Raw genomic sequence first — 15,666 nt, 5'->3', positions numbered from 1 at the left:
GATACTGCAGGACTGGAAATAAAGTCAAAATGACATGAACAAACTCTTAGAATTTTTCACCTTTTAATATATAGCTTTCTTGTCTCTAATGAAGACTTAAAAGCCTTCTTTGGTGGTAACACTCACCCTGCATAAGACCCCTGCACAGCACTGAATTGTGGGACTTCAGGCCATCAAAGGGTCTACTTCAGGCCAACTGCACTGGGTAAAATACGTTGCACTGGCAAAGAGACAGAGTAACCGGGCTTTATGTGGGGAAATGCAGGGCAGTGGCAGGGGTTAGGGAGATTAAATCAACACACACACTCCCCAACCAAATGTATGGGACTGCCCCCACCCCAACATACACACATCACATCTTCTGCTCCAGCCCTGGCTGAACCACCAGCTCAGTGAGTTTAGGATACTGTGTCCTTACGAATGTGGCCCCTGTGGCCCTTCCCCTACCTGTGCTGACCTATGCAAGTCTGCTGTGGAGACCCAGTCAGGGCTGTCCCTAGCTATTTTGGCGCCCTATGCAGCACCCCCACAGGGGGCTGTGTGGGGCCCCAGGCCTCCGCAGGGAGGAGCGGGTGGGGGGCTGGCCCCAAGCCTCCGCAGGGGAGGGGGGCTGGCCACTTTCTGCAGGAAGTGGAGTGACCTGGTCCCAGCCTGCTCTGCTCCCCTGGCTCCCAGGCTTGGGGGGAGGGGGGAACCGCCCCCCGGCACTCGCCGGCGGTGCAGCTGGGAGCCAGGGGAGCGGAGCAGGCTGGGGCCGGGTCACTCTGCTTACCGGTGAGTGCAGGCCCCACCGCTTCTGGAGTCCTCAGGGGAGTGGGAAGAGGTGGGGCTGGGGTAGGGAAGAGGCGGGGCGGAGCAGGAGCAGGGGCTGGAGCAGCACGTAGCTGTGCAGGGCACCAGGAAAATTTCCTGGTGCCCTACACAGCTGCGTACTTTGTGTATGGGTAAGGATGGCCCTGGACCCAGTGTGTTACATGCAGCATGAGTGGAAGTGATCCTGCATGTCTGCTCGATTGGGAGCACCTGCACGATGGAGCTTAAGAGGCACAGGGGAACCTCCCACTTGCCCTCTGCACCAGAGTGAGTTTCATCTCCTATGAGGCTGGGTTTTCCATTGAAACTGAAGCCTGTCTGTGTCTGTGTCAGCACAGTGGTGCTGAAGTTCAGAGGTTAACTTGTGTGCAGAGCCATCATTTGGTGAGCTGAATCAGTAGCTTGGGATTGGCAGCAGCACTCCCGCTTACAAGAGGGGAAGCCTTGAAAGCTAACCCAGTGGAGTGGAAAACCTAGAGAACACTGTTAACAATAAATGAGAGGGTATAATTGGTGAAACCTCTCTACCTCCCTTAGAGCTGGTCCTGATCGCTCTTAATTGTCTAGATTGGGAACTAGCAGGAAAACATGAACTCCTTTTGCCTTAAATGGAAAAACAGAGGAGAGTGGGATAGGGATCTGTAACTACCTGAATGGAGGAAAAAGACAAAGGAGAGATAGATGGGGGTGGGGGAAAAAACTCTGTTTTAATCAGAAGTAATAAAACTCCCTTTGATTAAAACACATCCGAGCAGAAAACTGTAATATTCTCCTGCATGGTTTGCTGGAGGGAGGCTCAAGTCATTTCTATTTTACCTTTGTATGACCTTATTTTACCTCTAAATTAGAACTGGTGTGATTGCTGCTGGAATCCTGTGTCCAGTTCTGGTGTCCACAAATCAAGAAAGATGTTGAGAGGTTTCAGAGGAGAGCCACAAGAATGATTAAAGGATTAGAAAACCTGCTTTATTGTGACGTAAACAGTTCAATCTATTTAATTTAACAAAGGCCTGGTCTACACTACAAATTTAGGTCAACATAAGCGACGTTAAATCAAGCTAATAATGTATTTGTCTAGACTATCAAGTCCTGATTGGCTAATTGTTCAGAAGGACCAGCAGCTGTTATTGAGCTAACTGGTTAGCAAGATGGAAACAAGATGACACTGTCTTAATTTGTCACCACTTCAAAAAGTACTTGGCCAAGGTGTCAAGGTCAGATGACAGGCAGGACTCCAGCTCCTAGAAACTCATTTTGGGGCCAGGCAGATCTTATCAGTGCACATGAACTTAGTTGCTGAGGTTGGCAGCAGGTCAGCTATATAGATGACGTGGGTGACTTGAACCATCACAACACATGACAATCAGTGCTCCGTTAGAAATCATCTGCATAATAAAATTTACGAGGTTCTTGTCTAATAGCATGGAATATAATTTTAAGATTAGTCCACAGTGTCAAACTGTGTCCTATGCTGATGGAAGGTCAACAACAACAGTAGCAATTTTTGTCCTGCCTCCAAGGCATCCTCAATAAAAGATGCCAATCTATCATCTGATCATCAGCACTACGGCCCAGGCAGACCTCTGCCTGCTAATGAGGTAATTGTGGGTTGATTAAAGAGAACAGTAATTTAAGTACCAGTCTTTTGAACAAAGAGAGGCTGATCAGATTGATTGGGCAATAGTTCTTTGGGTCATCTGTCTTCTTTCCAGGCTTGAGAAGTCCACTATATTTGATCTTTGTCAGACCTTTGGGACTGTACAGCATTCCAGACAAGTATTATAAAGTCTTAGCAGAAAGTCACAACAAGATGAGCTCATGTGATGCAGGAATTCCCCCTAGATGTTGTCAACCCCAAGAGCCTTGAAAAGTTTTAAGAAGGAAATTGCTGATTCCAGTTCCTCCCTATTGAATGGCTGGTATAAGGTAGAGTTGGCTGAGGGAGCTGACTGACTCTTTCTGAGAGCAGACAATGCCTTCTGGTCATGATCAAGGTGGGCTGCTACAGCATTTGCTCACACGTGTGCAGACCTTTAGGGTTCACTTCTGCCCAAAGGCAACAAAGAAGGCCCCAAACTTTTCGGCTTCAGTGTGTGAAGTCCAGAGTTTCAATACACAGTCAACGCAGACTTTTGCAGCTGATACAATCCTAACAGCACACCTTATGGGGAACCTGCTATAACCTGAATGGATGGTACTGTTTTTCTTACCTTATCAGTCTGTTTTTTAAAAACAAACCCGACATTTCCATGATAATGACAGTCTCATCTCATAGTAAAACACATTCTGTCCTGGCTTTAAGATAAACATAGATCTACATAAAACATAAAATGGCATTGTTCCACAGAAGTCAATAGATGTCAATGCCCTTAGGCTTGGTACATTCAAGCTTGTCCTATTCATTTTGCTGTTTATCTAAAAGCAGCTCCCTTTGTTGTGATGTGGCTGCCTCTAAGATAAGGGATGCATGGTGAAGTTTGCTTTTTGGGAGCTTTCAACTATTTATCTGCACACAGCTAATGTGGGAGTTGTGTTTCATTTTGTCATCAGAATTTCAGAAAGGATGTTAATCGCACCTGCTTGCTCTGCTTAGCTTTTATAAAAATTGAAGAGCTAGCTATTCAGTGATGCTGCTCCATTGACTTCAGGATCTGGCCTCAGATGGGTCTGGATAGAGTTTCCAGGCTGAGCAGAATAATAATTGGAATCTGTGCATCAAAAACTCTGGGCCTGATTCTGCTCTCACTTACATTGGGTTTAACACCAGCATAATTCCACTGACTTCAGTGGAGTTATTCCTGATTTACACTGGTGTGAGGAGAGCTTAATCAGGCCTTTTGTACTGAATATAGACAGCAAAATACAATCAGCAAATTGTAATGGGCTTCTTCATTCTTTCTGCTGACAAGAGATTGACATAGGGCCCGATCCTGTTAGGTCCTGGTTTCAGTGGGACTGAGGGTGCTCAGCATGTCACAGAAAATGCTTGGTGCTTCCCAGAATCAAGCACTTGCAGCCAAATTTTCCAACCTGGTCTTTGAATGTGGGCAGGGCCGGCTTTATGACCTGTGGGACCTGATTGGAATACTTGGCAGCAGTCCGGGGCTTCGGTGGCATTTTGGCGGCGGGATGTCCGCTCCGGGTCTTCCATGGCACCGAAGGACCCCCTGCCACCGAAATGCCGCTGAAGACTCCCGGAGCAGACCCCCCACCACCAAAATGCTGCCAAAGACCCCCAGAGCAGGGCCCCCTTCAGCGTGGGGCCCAATTCCGGGGCATCGGTGGAATCGGCCTAAAGCTGGCTCTGAATGTGGGTGTCTCAGTTTGAGGTGCCATGGACCAGCCTGTCAGAGGTGCTGAGCTTTCATAACACCCATTGTGGGTGCTCAGCACAGCTGATAATCAGGCCAGGTTGTCTCAAGCAGCATCTAATACCCAAAGCTCCTAAAACCACTTCTGATTATGCTGGCCTAATCCTCAGCTTTGTTTTATGTTAGCAATGAGCTAATGCAATTTGTTTGTGACAGTGGAATGTACACTTGGGAATGAATTACCATGCTGGCTTCTCTTCACTGTTCAGCACTTCACAATCAACAGAGAAAATATAAAGTTTTATTCTTCACCTTAGCTCTGATCAAACATGCAGGGCATTATTGTGCCGTTAGGCACTGCCCTACACCAGAGGCGATGCATAGCTGCACCACACCAAGAGAAGCCTAAGAGGCATTGTGCTTCAGAGAGGCACAGTTTCTCCTGGAGTGCACCCGTTACACAGTGCAGGGAGCAACTTGCTACAGACTCCTTTCAGGTGTAACCCATTCCCACCTCCCACGTAGCCAACCAGGTCTGCTGGCAGGCACATGCTAGGGAGCTATGGCTTGGCTTGATCCCTGCCCCGCTCCCTGGGGACAGTAGTCTCTGGCACCCAGAGCCATGATCAGGATAGCTGGAACCATGCAAGGAGGGGGGTCTTTACTCCCTATCACCCCTCCCTCCCGATACCCTGTGTGGCTGTCTTAGTGCTAGTTGCTCTCTGGTGACTAGCATGACACTAATAGAGCAAGCAAATGGATTGTTGCGTGTCCTTATCCAAATGCAGTGATACTGTATAAGGATGTATGTGTCAACTACCTCCTTATTACATTGCTTCCTCACACTCCAAAGCTGCTATAACAAGGACATGCTATTTTCACAGCAGTGTTACATGTCATTTATATAGTGACCTGTACTTCAGCTAGAGCAGGGGTTCTGAAACTGGAGGCCATAACCCCTCAGGGGGTCGCAAAGTTATTATGTGGGGGTCACAAGCTGCACTGCTCTGAAGGCAGCGCTGCCGTCAGCAGCAGCACAAAAGTAAAGATGGCAATGGAGCACCAAGTCTGCTGTGAAAAATGATACTGGCAAAGTTTCTTTGCGCACCCAATATTAAACAGTAACTAGTTTTTACAAACACTTTTCTGTTTATAACAATAATTCAATAAAATGTGTTTTAGTCTTAATTTAAAAGTGGTGCGAAAAGGTAAATTCATTTTAAATAGGGTTATAAATTTTGCATTTAAAATAATGTTAAATATAAAAATGTGTTTTTAATTTGGGGGGGGGGGGTTGCACTCAGAGGCTTGCTTTGTGAAAGAGGTTGCCAATACAAGAAGTTTGAGACTCACTGAGCTACAGCCAATAAAATGGTGGGGAGGTCTACACGTAAAACATTGCCTCGGTGCAGCTGCACTAACGCAGCTGTGCTGATGTAGGGCTTTAATGAAGATACGCTGTGCCGATGGGAGCAAGTTCTCCTGTGGGCATAGTTAATCCACGTCTGCAAGAGGTGGTAGCTGTTGCAGCGGGCAGGAGAAGTGCTTCTGCCGACGTAGCACTGTCTACACTGGCGCTTAGGTTGTTATAACTACATCGCTCAGAGGTGTGGATTTTTCACACCTCTGAGTGACATAATTATGTCAAAGTAATTCTGTAGTGCAGACCTGCCAGGTAGTTCTCTGATGGGTCCAAACATAAAGTGAAGTTCAATTGCTTTTCTTCCTGTTTCATACAGCTTTTACAGAGTATATAAAGGAAATGATCAACTATGTTTTCTTTGTTTTAAAAGATATATTGAGCTATCCAATGTACACAGCATGACTCCAGTCCTGCAAATGCGTAAGCATGTGAGGTAGTCTACTAAGCTCAAGGAGACTACTCTTGTGAAGAGGAATTACTTTGTCAGAATTGGGCCTGGTATGTGGATATAGGATCTTTTTATTGGGAGTTGAGTATGTAGTGGTAACTTATTTCTCAGTGGACTGAAGGGGCAAAAAAAGACTTCCTGTGTAATATAACTGGAAGAAATATATTCATTATAGCCTTGGTCTGTCAGACACAATCCAGTTGTCTGATATGATCATGGATCCTAACCAGTATGGCTGGGTCGATAGATTGACACGTGAATGATAGTCAGAGCCTTGAGTAAGGTGGATTTTGAAGTGTGTAAGGTTTCTCCATCTGTATAAACAGCATGTAGGTCAATATTAGAAAATGGGTATTGTGGACATAGGACTTATATGCACACACAAAAATCTTCACTTCAACCTCATGCCTGGACAGCTGAGAAACTGTCCTAGTATTATGACTTGTGCTGCTTGTTTGTCTCTACTGTGTGCACATTGCTTTGAATATAAAAATACCTTTTCTACTAGCAAACACGCTTTGATTCAACTAGATCATGATCATTTATAAGGGACACAACGCCATTAAGCACATACGCCACAGACAGCCGTTCTGGCCCTTTTGCTTACTGACTACTACATATATGCTCCACGCTGTGATCGCTTGGAAAGCTGCACTTTAGTGCTTTATGTTCACCATATGTGTGTGCCTGGCACTTGCACAGACTGTGTCCTTGGTTAAAGTCTGTTGCTAAGCAGTCGTTTCAGATAAGGAATACATACAAATCTCTTAGGGCTAGCGTATGCACTTGGCACTCGCTAGAAGGGCGGTGAAAGAGCCTCACTGTGCCTGGAGTCTCTAGAAGGAATTCTGGGTGAAGGCTCCTGGCCAGGGCGTACCAGCCTGGCAGCTACAGCTGTCTTGGTGACAAGTGCAGTGTATTCTCTGTGTCATGATGCCAGACCATTTGTGCTGGATAGTTTGGAAGGTCTGATCCCACCCTCACTCAATCCCTCCCTGTTCACATGTGGATACTACGTGCCCACAGGGGCCTAGGAGCGGGGGATTTGTGTTTCCTAGGATAGTTTCCATCCCTCCTCACTCCCACTTTACTTGTGTGCACACACCAGCCAAATGCTGACCTACATTATGAAGGCATCGAGAGCAACTCCATAGTTATAGTTGCCTTGAGATCTGCAGGGATTAAATCTCTTTGTAGAGCAGGTCAAAACTTTCCAAATGAATTTTTTTTTAAATCAAAAAATGAAACTTTCTACACAAAACTTTGACTTTATTGAAATATTTTCTGCAACATTTTTCAAACTTTCATGGACAATTTTATCAAAATGATTACTGAAAATTTTCATTTGCCTCAAATCATATTTTTCATGACATATTTTCCATTGTGGTTTCAATACAAATTCAGATTAATAAAAAGTTGCGAATGTTTTTTGAAAAAGCTGAACGTGAGTCTGTTTCTCACCTTGTGAAATGGAAACAATTTCAAAATTGTTCACAATTTTGGTCTTTGTATTTATCACCCAGTTCTGTCTCTGCCAATGTACATCAGCCCCAGATTGCTGATACTCACGCTGAGGGCACAGAGTGAACTAGCAGGGAATTTAGAAATCTCTCTGGCCAGCAGTACACTTTACCTGTTGGCAGCTATTACAAATCACTAGCTATTGAAAATGAAGAAAAGGTGAGGCTGCTAGTCTACAGTGCCTCATTTCTGACAATAAGCCCTCCAGCATTAGCTCCACGTAGCTCTGGACCCAGGCTCTAGCTATCACAGTTAAAATACCCAAGTTATTAGCATGGGCTGTCATTACACCCAAGGAAACCAATAGCGAATTACCTAGGAAAACAACCAGCTTCAGCACAGAGTGAAATACTAACATTCTCCTACCAGTTACCCTACCTCTTGAGCACTGCTTCATTAATACAAGTCATCAGCCAGCCTCTAGCTCCCTCTATGCTATCTACTGTCCCTCCCGAGGACCTGTGAGGGTTCCTGGGGCTAAGACTATTCTTTAGTGGAATATAGGGATTCAGCTGGTGCATAAAGCGCTTGCTAAGCAGAGCTGCAAACTTCATTTCCAAGGGAACTTTTGTGGTAAGGCTCCTTTGCTCCACCATACCCCTATTTCTGCAACTAATGGGAGGGAGAGGGAGAGAAATTAGCTGTACGGGCTGTGGACAAGCATAGGTTTGTATTCAAAGGGAATATGTGTAGTGGTCAGTAGGATTGGAATAAGGAGGTGTATTATGTGTGGCTATCAAAACAGGCTGTAGGGCAGTTTGGATGGTAATATTTCCTTGACTAATGAGTTCCTAGTGAAAGGCAGTCTTCTCACCTTCACTGTAAGCTAGTTAATTTTTTTGGTGGGTGAAATAGAGCTGGGCTCAAACTGCACAAGCCGGATGTAGAGCTGGATTTTGAACAGCTCAAAGTCTGGAGTTTTGGTTTCAGACCATTCTGTGTGACGCTCTGCTGGTTTTGGTCGGACTGAGGCCCCCTGGCATAACCCCAAGAGCCAGCAAATGCTGTTTCTCATGCCTACCTAGCAGTGACATGTACAACCATGTCCAAGAAATGACTGTGCTCCCCTGGGGATAAGGAAGGACCAGCTGGCTAAAAAGAGAGGAAAAAAGTTTTTATATTCATGTAGTAGCTAACTATTATTTGGAAAAAGCAGAACTTTCTATGTTTGCCTGAGAGTTCTTGGAGCTGTGGCTTAATATTAAAATGACCTTCACATACCCCGTCTTTGACTCCTTCCTGGAGAAAAATGCAATTTTCTCTCCATCAACTCTCATTTCAGAACTACAGCTTAGAAATTCTGCTGCAGGTGCCCTGGCTAGTGTTGCTGCAAATTAAGCTACTGTCTTTAGTTTCATAATACATTAACCCCTTAAAGTTTGCTCCTGGATCCTGATGTACATAAGTTTAAATTGATGGACCCCCCTCATTATCAATAGTTGGCAGGAAGTACATTGGATGTGTAAGAGGCTATATAAATGCTTCTTTGCTGTAAGTCCTAGGACAGTAAAGAGGGCATCTATCCTGTCTAACTGAATCTCTCTTTATATCTATCCCTACACATACCCATCGGTATGTGTAGCCTCATTCCTAGCAGGAAATAGAGCAGGGGGCCTTCTCTCACCTCTTAGGTCTAGAGGCTTTGAGGTTCTGGCCCAGAAAGCAGCTTCTCATTCTCTTTCCTCACCCGCTTCAAAGCAAAAGCAGTGTAGGGGTCTCTTCCCCACCAGCAGGTACTATCACTCCCCCATCAGTTGCCAAATACCTGTGTGCCTGTCAATAATACCAACAGTCTCCATTTGCGGCCCCTCTCCCCACTGGAGTGGGCTTTGCCAGTTTCTCCCCCCTCCACCGGCAACAATATCGTCAACCCCAAAGGTTCAAAAATCATGAGTCGGACTTGCTGAAATCAGGCGACTATCCAAAAGCCACAAGAGACGTTTAAAAAAGGGATTATATTGTGGGGGGTTTGGGGTTCTCTCTTTTGAATTTTTGTACTCCTCTTGCTCATCCCCATTGTATGTAGGAGAGACATCTCTGCTTCTTCTGGGGCTCTTCACCCCTGTCTCCCAGGCTTGTGGGTCTGGAGCAGGCCCCTTCCCTCCCTTCCAGGCGGAGGGGGGGGAAGGGAGCTCCAGAGGCTCTTCATCCCCTCCACCATCCCTTTCCAGGCCAGTGCTTCAAGAGAGGGAGGGAGCAAGGTGGGGAGCTGCCCCCTCACTCCAGGAACAAGGTGGGAAGATGGAATGGAGCCACACTGAGCTGCCAGGCTCTTTCTGCTCCCTCGTCCCCCATCCTCTCCTGTGAGAATGGTGCTGGCTCCCAAAGAAAACAAAGGGGGAGGGGAGGGGAGCTCTGCCTGCTTCTTGCAGCAGTTCTGATTGGCTGCTCTTCCCCAGGAGGCTGGTAAGTAGAGAAAATAGCCAATGAGACGGGGTTTTCCCCCAGGCAGGGCTGAAATTCACAAGGGGGCTGGAGTCACATCACCACCAGACTGGCTGCAGCATCGGACAAAATCCCGTGACTCGCAAAGAAATTGCGAGCGCTGGTAACAGTGCAGCAGCAGCACTGCATAGGCTTGTCAAGCACACATACCATGCCCTGTCTGAGGCACCCCAGGGCCCTCACCAACTTCTCCACTTCCGGGGAGTTGGGCATCCTCTCTGAACTCTGAGCTGAGCTTGGGCTACATTGTTTGTGCCGTCACTCACCTTCATCACTTCCTAATAAAATGAAGTTCCAATTTCCAACCTTGACCTGTTGCATACTTAGTGTCCACTTATAACCATTTTAGCCTTCTCCTGTGCAAGTGTTTTCAATTACTAGCCATAAGTCAAGAGGTAATTTTCTAGCTCTCCTGGCCAGGCTGCCTGAAGTCATCCCTAGATCTTGTCATCTGGTTTGATCATGCTTGTTTTTTTCCAGTAAGCCAGAAGTATATTTTTTCATTAATTTTGGCAGTCTGAAATCAAATCAGTTCTGCAGTTTATGAATATTATGACAGGGTTTGTTGTATTTAACCGCTCTATTTTTGGAATCTAAAAATATAGAATGCAAAGCTGATAAGCAGCAATACTGTAGAGGGGTGATATCTATATCTATATATTTAACACGTTCATAGCCTTTTCATGTTCTTACTGCCTACAGCTCACTGGGCGAAGTGGCTTGTCCAAGGCCTCAGAGGACTTCCCAGCTGGTAGTCAGGAGTTCCAGATTCTTAGTCCTGAGTTGCAAGCCCTTATTCCACAGCTCTCGCTGTATCAGAGTATTTAGAACGTGCAGTGCACAGACCATTAGCAGTGTCATTGTCAGTCACCCTAATTAAACAGGGTGACCAATTGATGTATGAGTGGAATTTTTCAAATGTTGGGTCCCATTGAAATCAATTCGAATTTTGCATTGACTTCAGTGGGAGCAGACTTGGGCCCATTAGCTGCATATTTCACTGCTTGTATTCTTTATGGCTAATCTGTGAAGGGGATTTCCAACAATTTTGTGTTCTTCCTTCCTTGCTCAATATTGCCATTGTCATCATTGTAGCATCTTGAAAATCTAAATACAGAAGCGACTGGACTGGACTCAGCAAGCTTGGCTAAAACTCTCTTCTGTGTCCTGCCAGGAAAATTTCCTGGTAATGAAATGAGGAATGGTAAAGGTAATTTCCACTAAATACACCTCTAATTAATTTTCCTATCCCTCCATCAGACATTGTGCTGTAAATAGCCTAAGATAGCAGCTGCCACCTCCCATGTTAACCGAGAAGAATCTGCAACACCATTGTCTCTGGTTTCTTATCACTCAGAGGGAGGCTAGAGAAGTATCTGTTGTACTGACTAGTCCATCAAATATGAATGAAGCAGATAGAGTGACTGTTTACATAAAGATATCTATGTTGATTACATTGAAAACACACACAGTGGAGTGTTTCAACCTTGTGAATAGAAAACACTGGAAAGAAATTGCTTAGAAATTAGTTTTCAGTGATGTGCAGTTTGCAGCTGTCAGGTGATGAATTCTGCCCTTCAGAGTGAAAATTCTTATGCTTGTTTTTATCTTATCCAAGCACATCTATGGTATTGAAGATAGGGTGCATGCCCCCTTTTACATTTCCAATTTCACCCTAACACTCAAGCCTCTAATATGGTGTGTTAGCATTTAACAAACGGCACATTGAAAAGCCTGGTCCATCTGGAGAATGACAGTAATTCTTGTTGTTTACTGTTTAATGGCTTCCTCTCCCCCTGGACTTTGTGCCAGTGAGTATTGTAACGAACAAGTTCTAGAAGAATATTATAGCCTCACTTCATCTATTAGGACACTTTGCAAAGACATTTATATTGCAATGCCCTGAATTATACAAACAGGCAAACTAAAAATACATGCCCAATAATTGCACAAAGAGAGTCTGCTGCAGCAAACTAATTAGCGGAATGAATTACACTGTAGAAAAATCACTTAACCTTTGTAAGTTTCCTGGTACAGTATTTATTAATGCCATTGCTTTGTTTTGAAGCAATTGTGGTGTGTTAGCCAAAAAATACACTCCAGATCTGAGAAATGCCATCAAGCTTCCCTTTGAACGTATTGATTCTATAGATAGCAAAAAAGGAATTCCTCATGATCATGTCACACACACAAATGCAAAGGGGTAAATATGTGTCTTGTTTGACAAGGCTTGAAAAATGCTAATGCTGGGCAAAATGCCCAGGCTTTGTGGGGGTGAATATGGAACGCATGCACCAAGCTTTGGCACGGTTTCTCTGGTGGGCTCAATGGTAATGGACTAGGACTGGTAAAACATTTTCTGTCAAAATGTTATTTAATGGAAATTGAGTTTTCAGCAAAATATTTTTTTAAAAGGGCTCTCTATTTGTGGTAGAAAATTTCAATTTTTCATCAAAAACCTGAATGCATAAAATTGGCCAAAAACTGAAATATTTTGTCTGAAAAACCAAAATATTTTAATTCTGAAATGCTGCCACAGTGCCTAATGTGAGTTGTAGTTGCATTCAAATTACAACTCCCATGAGGCACTACAGCAGTATTTCAGAATTGAAATACTTTTCCAGCCAAAATAGTTCACATTTTTTGGACAAACTATTTCAGATTTGGATTTTTTTCACAGAAAACTCAACTTCCTGTGGAAAACACCCTCATTTTCCAGCCAGCTCTAGGATGGAACATTGCTGGCTTTGAACCAGCCTCAGAAACATCTCCCATGCTGCTACTGCAGTCTTAGGCTTGCACAAGTGGCCACGGTCTCTATGCTTAACCTCTATATTGTTTTTGGCCTGTGGATACTTATAGTCATGTTTACCTTCTTTCCTTGCTTTTAATATTGCTGTGAAGAGAGAGCTGCTGTAGGGATGTGTAGCAGGATTATAAACTGTGAACATCTGTCTCTGCTACAGTTAGACTATTCTGGGCATAGAAGAGAGGAAAAATGATAGTGTAAAATATTTGAGTGGTATATTCTCTGTTATCTAGATTACAGAAAGGAGACAATTTTGTTGGTCTTGACATGCTTGTTTTCATAATAGTTGTCTAGACATTTCTTAAGGTGCTTAAATAATTGCCATCTATTGAAGGTACAACGCTTGAAATAGCTAACATAATAGTCACATGAAAACTGATTTTGTATAGCAGCCCCAATAATTGATTCTCTATAAGAAAAGGAAAACCAACACCTGTAAGGGAGAAGAAAGATGATCCAGTTGCTAGGGTGCTAGCCAGAGACCTGTGTTTAAGTCCTTACTCTGCCATGGACAACCTGTGTGAGCTTGGGCTGGTCACTGAATTTTTCTGTGCCTCTGTTCTCTTATCTATAAAAGGGAGATGCCAGTTCTCCATGCCTCTCACAAGGGTTGCAAGGATAAATACATTAATGTAAAACACATTACATAAAATACAGTAATAGATGTGTGATAAATACATTATGTTATGTAGTTGCAAAAAAATCTAATATCAGTCTGTGGTGTATTAACAGGAATGCCATATGTGAGACATTGGTGGTAATTGTTCTGATCTGCTCTGCCCTGGTGAGGCCTCAGCTGGGGTACTTGTCCAGTTTTGGGTGCCACACTTTCAGAAAGAAGTAGACAAATTGGAGAGAGTCCAGAGGAGAGCAATAAAAATGATAAAAGGTTTAGAAAACGGGGCATGTTTTTTCTTGAAAAAAGAAGACTGAGGAGGGAGCCTTATAACAGTCTTCAAATAAGGTTAGGGCTGCCCACTGAAGGCAGGAGAAGATGTAATCAGTTTACAATGGTGCAAGGGAGATTTATGTTAGATAGTAGGAACAACTTTCTAACTATGAGGGTAGCTAAGTTCTGGAATAGGCTTCCAAGGGCGGTTGTGGAACTGGAGGTTTTTAAGAACAGGTTAGACAAACACCTGCCTCAGCGGGGACTGATGGTCCATGACTCTTCCAGACCTATGGTTCTATGATTCTCTTATTAAAATGATTGTGACGATGCTCAGTTACTAGCGTAATAGTCACCATTTAAGTGACATAGATAGGGAGTGTAATTCCAAAAATTAGATCAGAAAAATAAAAAATAGTGCAGTCAACAGCACAAAAGTTAGCAAGTATAGTAAATTCCAGTTATCCAGAGTCCCTTTATCGGAAAATCCTAGTTATCCAAATCCACAGCATGTCCCTGTGTAGCCCTGTGTTAGTTAATCACACGCTAATAAGTTCTCAATTAGCCTCTTAGTGCCTGTTAGTGCTAATCAACAGCTTTGTGTTTGTATAGCAGTTCAGAGCCGTTACCCGCAGTTACGGAGACCTAATCCTGTTTCAGCAGCTGGCAGGACAAGCTCTTCAGTAAAGTGCAAAGTATTAAGCAAACATCGGCCTTCCTCGCTTCATTCCCCATATTTCTATATCAGTGAAACTGCGGCTCAAAAAAGCACGTCTGTTTATTCAAATGCCTGGCTATCCAAAAGGTTTGGATGTCTCCCAGCTTCCCAAGCTATAAGGACAAACAGGCGTGTACTCTAGATCAGTGGTTCCCAAACTGGGGTTTGTGAAATGTTACAGGGGGTTCTAGGGGAAAAAATTCCCTAATGGCGGCCAGAGCTGTCCCTAGGTACCCCAGGCAGCACAGGGCCAGCCGCCCAGAGCCCCTGGACTTCCAATAGCTAAGCAGATCAAAGCAAGCATCTCTATCACACCGAGGAGATTTAAACTTCAAGACTCCTAAGAAATGGAAAGGGAGGTGGATATTTTTTTGCTGTTTTTAAAATTAAATAGGCAGCTAGTATTGTTTTTTAAATTATTATGAAGAACGAGTTTAAGCTTTGTTGTAACGTGCGTTGTTTGCCTGGACTGCTCAAGCCCTGAATGCTTGTGTAGGAGGAACGATCATCTGAGTTGGCTTCTTAAATCCCTTCATACTGTTTCACATCTGATACTCCTTGATTAAAACATAGGAGCCTTGTCTTATAATAGGCTTAATCAAATTGATACAAGCTACGAAAGTGAGATCTTGGAAGAGTGTTGCCGTTTTCATAATGTATTAAAAATACTGTAATGATAAATAATAATTAATAATAGTGTGTAATAAGCATGTCATAAAAACAAATTTTATATTTCCAAGATCACTGCTTTTTTATTTTATATTCAGGTAAAGGAGAAAATCCCTGGAAATATTCATTTTTAGGAGGGGGGTTTGTGAGACTTGACATTTTAGTGAAAGGGTTGAAACAGGATGTTACAGTTTGGGAACCACTGCTCTAGAGAGATCTTTGTGTGTGTGTGTGTATATAAACGTACTGATGCACTGGAAAATGGAAGCACTATTCAAGTGTCCTGTGGTAAGCATTCAAAAGCCAGTGATTTAGCAGTCTTTGAAAAAGTTAAGCGACCATGGTAACCTGACCTTTGCCTTTTGTTCTCTTGGAACTTGGAGGAAGAAATAATGCAGTGAGATAGGAATGCAGCGTCATGGGATGGGACGATCATCTGAAAAGCTGTGAACTCAGTTATTGGGCCACTCAAGTTTAGGTACCCTTTGCAGGAATGGAAGGCTATGTCTACACTAGCAAGCTTACAGTGACACAGCTGCATCGATGCAGCTGCGCTGCTGTAAGATCTCCCATGTAGCCACTCGATGCCAACAGGAGAGCACTCTCCTGTCAACATAATT

Source organism: Mauremys reevesii, linkage group 3, assembly GCF_016161935.1.
Source record: "Mauremys reevesii isolate NIE-2019 linkage group 3, ASM1616193v1, whole genome shotgun sequence".
In the NCBI taxonomy this organism is placed as follows: domain Eukaryota; kingdom Metazoa; phylum Chordata; order Testudines; family Geoemydidae; genus Mauremys; species Mauremys reevesii.
Note: the sequence above shows the minus strand (reverse complement) of the source record.